Source organism: Callospermophilus lateralis, unplaced genomic scaffold (genome assembly GCF_048772815.1).
Source record: "Callospermophilus lateralis isolate mCalLat2 unplaced genomic scaffold, mCalLat2.hap1 Scaffold_578, whole genome shotgun sequence".
NCBI classification, from domain to species: domain Eukaryota; kingdom Metazoa; phylum Chordata; class Mammalia; order Rodentia; family Sciuridae; genus Callospermophilus; species Callospermophilus lateralis.
In genome coordinates this window covers 92,585-100,159 of record NW_027514514.1, presented here as the reverse complement: position 1 = coordinate 100,159, position 7,575 = coordinate 92,585, and the positions used below count along the sequence as shown (strand labels likewise).

Genomic DNA, 7,575 nt, shown 5'->3' with positions numbered 1-7,575 from the left:
TTTGAGCTGAAAGAAATATTAGGCAAAACTAAATTTGGTGAAATGAAGAGGCAATCATACATATTTTTAAGACCCAAACCTAAAATTTAGAGTCTTTAGAAAATTGACTATAATTGTTTTTGACACTGATAACTATCTGGGGGAAAAGTGATAACTCAAAAGTTACAGTGTATAATTCTTAGTTGGTGTACAACTCTGATAGCTCAATTTTAATAGAAATGAGCAGATATTTTGTTTTTAAATTTATCTCCATGATCCATGACTAGGAACTTCACTTTTTATCTTATAACACTGAACATCTTCATAATAATATTGAACTATTTAGCACTTTCACCAGCTATGATGATTAATCTTCTGCCTCAACTTAATTAGACCATGGAATACCCAGAAAAGTGGTTGAGTATTATTTGGAGATTGGTCTGTGATAGTGTTTCTGACAGAGCTCATCACAGGAATTGAACTGAAGAAAACAAATGGCCCTCCCCATCTGATCCCTTGAGGGCCCAAACTGAATAAAAAGGCAAAGGAAAATTAAATTCACTCTTTTCTTAACTGCTCTAGCTAGGATGTCAGTCTTCTCCTACCCTCTGTGCTCCTGGTTCTCAGGTTTTAGGTTCGAACTGGAGTCTACACCACCAGTTTCCTAGTTCTCAAACCTTAGAACTATGAAAAAGTTTTCCTCTGTCTCCAGGTCGTAGATGGCAGATCATGGAACCTCTCTGCTTCCATAACCATGTGGGTCAATTCCTTATAAAAAGTTTCATTCTCTATTATTTCTCTGTCTCTTCTATTTCACTGGCCTGTTTCCCTGAAAAATCCTGATTAATAAGTCTAATTTTCCAAAATTTGACCATACTGAAAACAAAATGAAGATTTTGGGCATTAACTTTGCTCAGGAACAAAGTGGGGCAACATAACACAAAATAAATTATTTTTATACGTACTAATACAATATAGTACAATATACAAAATACAATATAGTATTCTCCACATTAGACATATCTTTTCCTAGATTCTGTCTTCTAATTCTAGTCTTCTGTATCTTTCACTCCAGCTGTCCTCCATATACTTCAGTTTGCACATGCCTAATTAAAAAAAAAAAAAAACCTGAAATCTGACATTTACCCAAATCTGAAACTCTTTGATTGCCAGTAAAATGTCACAAGTGGGAAATGCCACACTTGGCCTCATGTAATAAGTTGTAGTCAAAATGCAGGTGCATTAAAAAGGTTGTACAAAATATCTTCAGGTTATGTGTTTAAGACATGTGAAACACAAATGAATTTCATATTTTAACTTGGGTCTCACCTCCATGACATCTCATAATGTTTTTGTGAATATTCCTAAATCCAAACCATCTAACACATTTAGGCTCTCAAACATTTCAAATAAAACATATTTAGCCTATACTCAAATATGAGTCTTCTTTTTGCTATCTCTTTTAATTATACAATTTCTTTTTTTGAAATTTAGGCAAGAGCCATAAATGTTTCTTACTTCCTAATCAATGGCTTTTTCCCTCTTTTTAATTTTATTTATTTTAATTTGATATATGTGACAGCAGAATGAAATTCAATTCATATGCCAGGATCCTTGACTTGTTTACAGATCCTTGTATCAGAGAAGACATTTGGAATTTGATTTTTTGATTTTTTTCAATTAGCATTATATTCTCCAACTCCATTCATTTACCTGCAAAGGTCATGATTATATCCTCTTTTAATGCTGAGTAATATTCCTTTGTGTATATATACCACATTTTCTTTATCCATTAATCTACTTAAGGGCATCTAGGTTGGTTCCACAATTTAGTTATTGTGAATTGTGCTGCCATAAACACTGATGTGATAGTGTCCCTGTAGCACACTGTTTTTAAGTCCTTTGGGTATAAAACAAGGGGTGGAATAACTGGGTCAAATGGTGGTTCCATTCCAATTTTTCTGAGGAATCTCCATACTGCTTTCCATATTGACTGCAACAATTTGCAGTCCCACCAGCAATGTATGAGTGTGCCCTTCTCCTCACATCCTTGCCAACACTTATTGTTGTTTGTATTCTTAATAGCTGCCATTCTGACAGGAGTGAGATGAAATCTTAGATTAGTTTTGATTTGCATTTCTCTAATTGCTTGAGATATTGAGCATTTTTTCATATATTTGTTGATTGATTGTATATCATCTTCTGAGAAGTGTATGTTCATTTCCTTGGCCCATTTATTGATTGACTTATTTGAGTTTTTTGTATGTTTGTTTGTTTTTTGGTGTTAAGATTTTTGAGTTCTTTAAATACCTAGAGAGTAGTGCGCTATCTCATGTGCATGTTCTAGAAATTTGTTCCCATTCTGTAGGCTCTCTATTCACTTCACTGATTATTTCTTTTGCTGAGAAGAAGCTTTTGAGTTTAAATCCATCCCATTCATTGTTTCTTGATTTTAATTCCTGTGCTAAAAATTATGGAATACTTCATGAATTTGCATGTCTTCCTTGCATAGGGGCCATGCTAATCTTCTCTGTATCATTCCAATTTTAGTATATGTGCTGCCAAAGTGAGCACCTGATCAATGTCTTTTGAAAACTTTTAAGAATCTTAATCCATACCTATGAATGTATTTTCACATTCCTAAGTGTCTTAAGAATATATTTTTTTCCTTGAAATTATGTATTCATAAGCAATACCTTTGGATCCTTGCAGTTACCCAGTGGAATATGTAGTATTGTGAATGCTAATTTGTTTTTGATAGTTTACTGTTCACAAAAACACTTTGACAAACTGTTATAAGCTGACTGTATTCCCCTGTAATTTATATATTGAAATCCCAATTCCCAGTAACTTAGAATGCAATCTGACTTTTTTTTACAATTTTTTCTTTTAAGTTATTTTATTCTAATTTGTTATACATGATAACAGAATGCAATACAGTTCATATTACACATATAGAGCACTATTTTTCATATCTCAAAATACATTCACACCATTAGTGTCTTCATACATGTACTTAGGGTAATGATATCCATCTCATTCCATCTTCTTTTTTACCCCCATACCCCCTTCTTTCCCCTCCAACCCCTTTGCCCTATCTAGAGTTCATCTAATCCTCCCATGCTCCTCCTCTAGAATGAAATATTATTTGAAGACAGGATCTTTAAGAAGATAATAAATTTAAAGTAAGATCATTAAGGTAGGACCTTTTCCAATATGTCTTGGGTCCTTATAAGAAGGGAAAACTTGTAGACACAAAAATTGACATTGGGAGATGATATAAAGAGACACAAGAAGACAATGTCAACCTACACACCAAGGAGTATGCTGGAACATTTTCTCTCCTTACAATGCTCAGAAGGAAACAACCCTGGAAGTTTGGACTTGTGTTTTCCAGAAGAGTAAAATGATAACTTTCCACTGATTGAGCCATCCAGTTTGTGATTATGATAGACATTGTCAGCTGATACATGCACCATCTTATTTGATGATTATATGTCCATCATGTTTTTCATTGCTATTTTCATTTAAGTGAAAGAAGGAAATGTGTACTATTAGATTTTTTTAAAGCCCTGTATTTATTCCATTGATTCTCTCTGACAGTAATTCCCTTCCTTGTTTTCACTTCCAGCTAAACTCCATTTTTGAAACACTTTTTAAAGCATGTTTTTCTTCCAGAGGATTGGCAGGGATAATATGAAGTAAATTTTGTTCACCTTCCCTAATCACACTCAGTGCTCAACTCAGATTTTGTAACTTTTCCTTCAGAAAATCCTTTAAAACCCCAAATTAAATTTACTGTGTCTTCAGAATCCCCCACCCTGCAGCATCATGCAATCCCATCACTAGTGACTCCTTCAGACTCATCTTAGTCTTCTAATGTGCCCTTTGCTCTGACTCCATTTTTAAAAGTCTGAAACTATGCCTAGAACTTTTATGCTTGTCTTAAATCAGGCAATTCCTGTCTTTCATTTCCCATATAAAGGTAACTTTTTCAACAAAACTCTCCTTTGAACCTTCTGTTTTCCAGAACAGTAAAACAATAAATTTCCACTGTTTCTTTTTTCTTCTCAAATCTTTCTATTAAGCAATTTCATAGACACTTGTATTTCTTTATCAAAGAATGTGCCTCAAATATAATTAATGTAACAAATCTTTTAATATTTTAATTTTGTCAAAAAACACACAATATAAAATTTACCCTCTTACCTGTTTTAAGTGCATGCCCATAAAAATTTTTGTTCTCCTTGATGTCAATTTCTTGTGACTGAAGTTATGTTTTATTCATAACTTCTCAGCTAGTATCTCACATAGGACATAGAGGATGCTTATTTGATGTTTAAAAAATATTTGTTGAATGAATAAATTCTTTTTTTATTTGCTTCCCTTCAATCTTGATGGCAAAAACTGTGTGCTAAGCAACTCTGAATGATTGACACATAATGCCTCTCAAAAAATATTCTGAAATCATTCATTTATTTAAAATATTTTTTAAATGCTTATAAAATGCCAGATCCTATGTTTAGCCCTGTAGACATGTCTATGGATAAGACCAACAAAAATTTGCCTCTTGGGTGTTAAAACTTGTGAAAGACAGAATGCATAAGTAAATAAATACATAGATGAGATAAATAACAATTATCTTATGTATGAAGGAATTAATAGCTTAGTGATATGATATAGATTAACTGGCCAGGACTCAGTTCACAGGTACTCAATAAATATTTGTTGAGTTTATGAAGAATGATAATAGCCTGTGTGGAAAAGAGAGAGTTCTCTGATGAGATAGAACTTAAGTCTAGAGCTAAGAAGTTGACCCCAGGTACGAAATCAAATGCACAGGGAGTTAGTGAAATATCATTTAGACAGATAAAAATGAAAATTTATAGAGTTTAAATTGCAAAATAATTGGATTTGCACAAGCAAAAGAAAGGACTAGTGAAGCTCAATTTGAGTTCAATAATGTGAATTTGGAAGATTAGATAGCAGCCTCACAGGTAGAGAGCTCAGCATTCACTGTCAGTGCATTAACCATTGGAGAGTTTTAAGATTGCAATGTAATCTGACTTGTGCGTTTTTTTGAAAAATTACTCTGACTTTGTGCTTAATGGAGTGTAATGGGCAGAGGCTGAGGCAGAAGCTACTGTGTAAAGGAGGCTGTGAGGTAGCATCTGGATAAAAGCACCTTAACTCACATGGTAGAAGTTGAGATGGAAGAAAGAATAATTTGTTCAGAGTTTAGAGCCAAGAAAATTTTGCCAGGGATTACCTAAGGAGTTTATGAAAAAGGCAGGTTTCAAGGTTGGTTTCTATTCCAAATCTCTATTCTTCTTATGCATTCTTAATCCAATTATAAAGTATTAGTTATGCCATTAGTATAACCTAGAACTATGAAAAATTTAACTAAATCACTTGGAGTTTGAACACAGTCCATCTAATTAAATTAATTCTGGATACAAATTGATCTCTTTTTCAATTCTACAGCTCATGTATTTTGTATATAGCTTGTGTTCAACAAATATTTGTCGATGAATGTCTGAATCTTAGATGAGAGAACTGTCCAAATAGAAAACATCATTACATATTTGGATTTGATTTGGGAATTCATTTTTACTACATAAGTATAAAATCTATTGCATTATAAAAACTACATTCAAAGATATAAGAGCTTTAGGTTCAGAGTTTAAAGATGTGAACCACATGTACTGTGTTTAAAATTCTTATAAAAATAGATTGGAAGAGTAAGAGGAAAAATAAGGAGAAGAGAAAGAGAAAAAGGAGAGAAGAATCAAAAAGGAAAAGTTTATCGGAAACAAAATGTGAAGGAAAAAAACTACTGGCTTGAACATTTTCAAAGTCACTTCAAAAATGCCTCTAGCCCTATGCACTAAAAGTGTTTACCACAGTTTGCAGATGTTTCAACAAAGTGCAAATTTATACATGTTCTATTGAAACAAATTTCATCAGCTTATAACAGTTGCTGATGAGAGCTGCAATTATTCTGTAATTATTTGACAAGTTTAACTAATGAGTTATCAGTTGTTCCCCTTGTTATTTATGTGCCAATAATAATTTATTTGCAATTACCTAATCCAGATCTTTTCTATCCTGTATAAAACTGTAAGTAATAGTAACAGTTTACATACAGGTTTAATGCCATATAACCTTGTACCTAAGTAAAGCTTTTATATTAATATAATAAAAATGAGTATAAAATGTCTTGTTTTAACTCCTAATCTTACATTTTCTAATTGTTTGGAGACAATTTATGAATTAAAGGAGAGAAGAAACCCTGTAATCAAACTGTTGTTGACTGATTTGAAAAACATATATATGAAATAAAATATACATTGGATTCTATTTCCATTTAGGCAGGGTGCTCTCTTCAGAGCAATATATTAAATGTGATACTAGGCTAACTTTTAGTTTTTACAAACTATCTATACCTCTAACACTAAATGCACTTTTCCTCCTAAGAACTCATTTTGAAGATATTACCACTGCAAATCAGAATTACTGGTGATATTCATATGGCACCTGCTAAAAAAAATAAAATGGTAACCACTGTTTCCTCCTCCTCTTCCCTTCCTTTTACCACTGGTTCACAGCTTGCAAGAGACATCTGTATCATAGGTTTTATTTTCAGACAACTGATGCAACTGCATAAACATCCATCATTTAGACCCTATTGATTCAATATTTTAGGGGGTATTTTTTTCTTTAAAAGCAGGCTGAAATACACTTTTAAAATACAAAGAAAGGGCTAGCATCTAGCAATGATTTGACATTTAAAAATGGTATCTTAGAAATGAAATAGAATAATTTAATCAACTCTGTACTCAACCTGACACTAAAGCTGAAAATCCTAATGAAAGTAAAAGCCTCCTGCCAATACTGTTCAAGAAAACCATCCCTGACTGGAAGCCTGAGTGAAACTTAAAGAGAATCTATTTCGATAAGGAATAATCAATTCAAATGAAAGAACAAAGTTTGCAAATTTGTTTTGTCCTATGAATCTGCATGGCTCTACCTGCCTCAGGAAAAGTAAAGGTGCAGATCTCTGCCCTCCATGACAAAATTCATGTATCAAAGAAAATTGATTTCATGAAAATTGTGGGGCTGTTCTTTTGCTTTATCAAATAGCATTGCTGGAAATCCTCAAATTCAAATGAATTATATTGCAAGTCTGTATTTGGAAATGAGTTTGCAGGGAATAAGTCAGAATTTTCTTCCTTCCTTCCTTCCTTCCTAATTCCTTCCTTCCTTCCTTTCTTCCTTCCTTCCTTCCTTCCATTCTTCCAATATTTCTACATTCCTACCTTACCCCCTACCAAAAGACAATGTAATATTTTATCTGTGTGCCTGTATATATTGTGGGATGAACATTGATTTTTTTTTCCTTTTTTGGAGGGGAGCTGTGGTAGGCAGTACACTTGTGGTACTTTAACACAGAGAACATATAGTGGGAAAAGGAAGGTGGGAGGAGGGGAAAACATCAGGGAGAGGAATTTTGGAAACCAGAGTATCTCTGTTATCCATGCCATGAAATGCTACAATTCTACATTATTTAATGTAAATACATATTTTTATTTCCCT

General features: G+C 33.0%; 1 non-coding gene across 1 annotated transcript; it reads right to left on the bottom strand.

The window, feature by feature from the left end:
- Window positions 1–2,446: 2,446 nt before the first annotated feature.
- On the bottom strand, window positions 2,447–2,553 carry LOC143640716 (U6 spliceosomal RNA). Its single transcript, XR_013155087.1, has one exon. It is a non-coding gene; the product is annotated as a U6 spliceosomal RNA (small nuclear RNA).
- Between the last annotated feature and the right edge of the window lie 5,022 nt (window positions 2,554–7,575).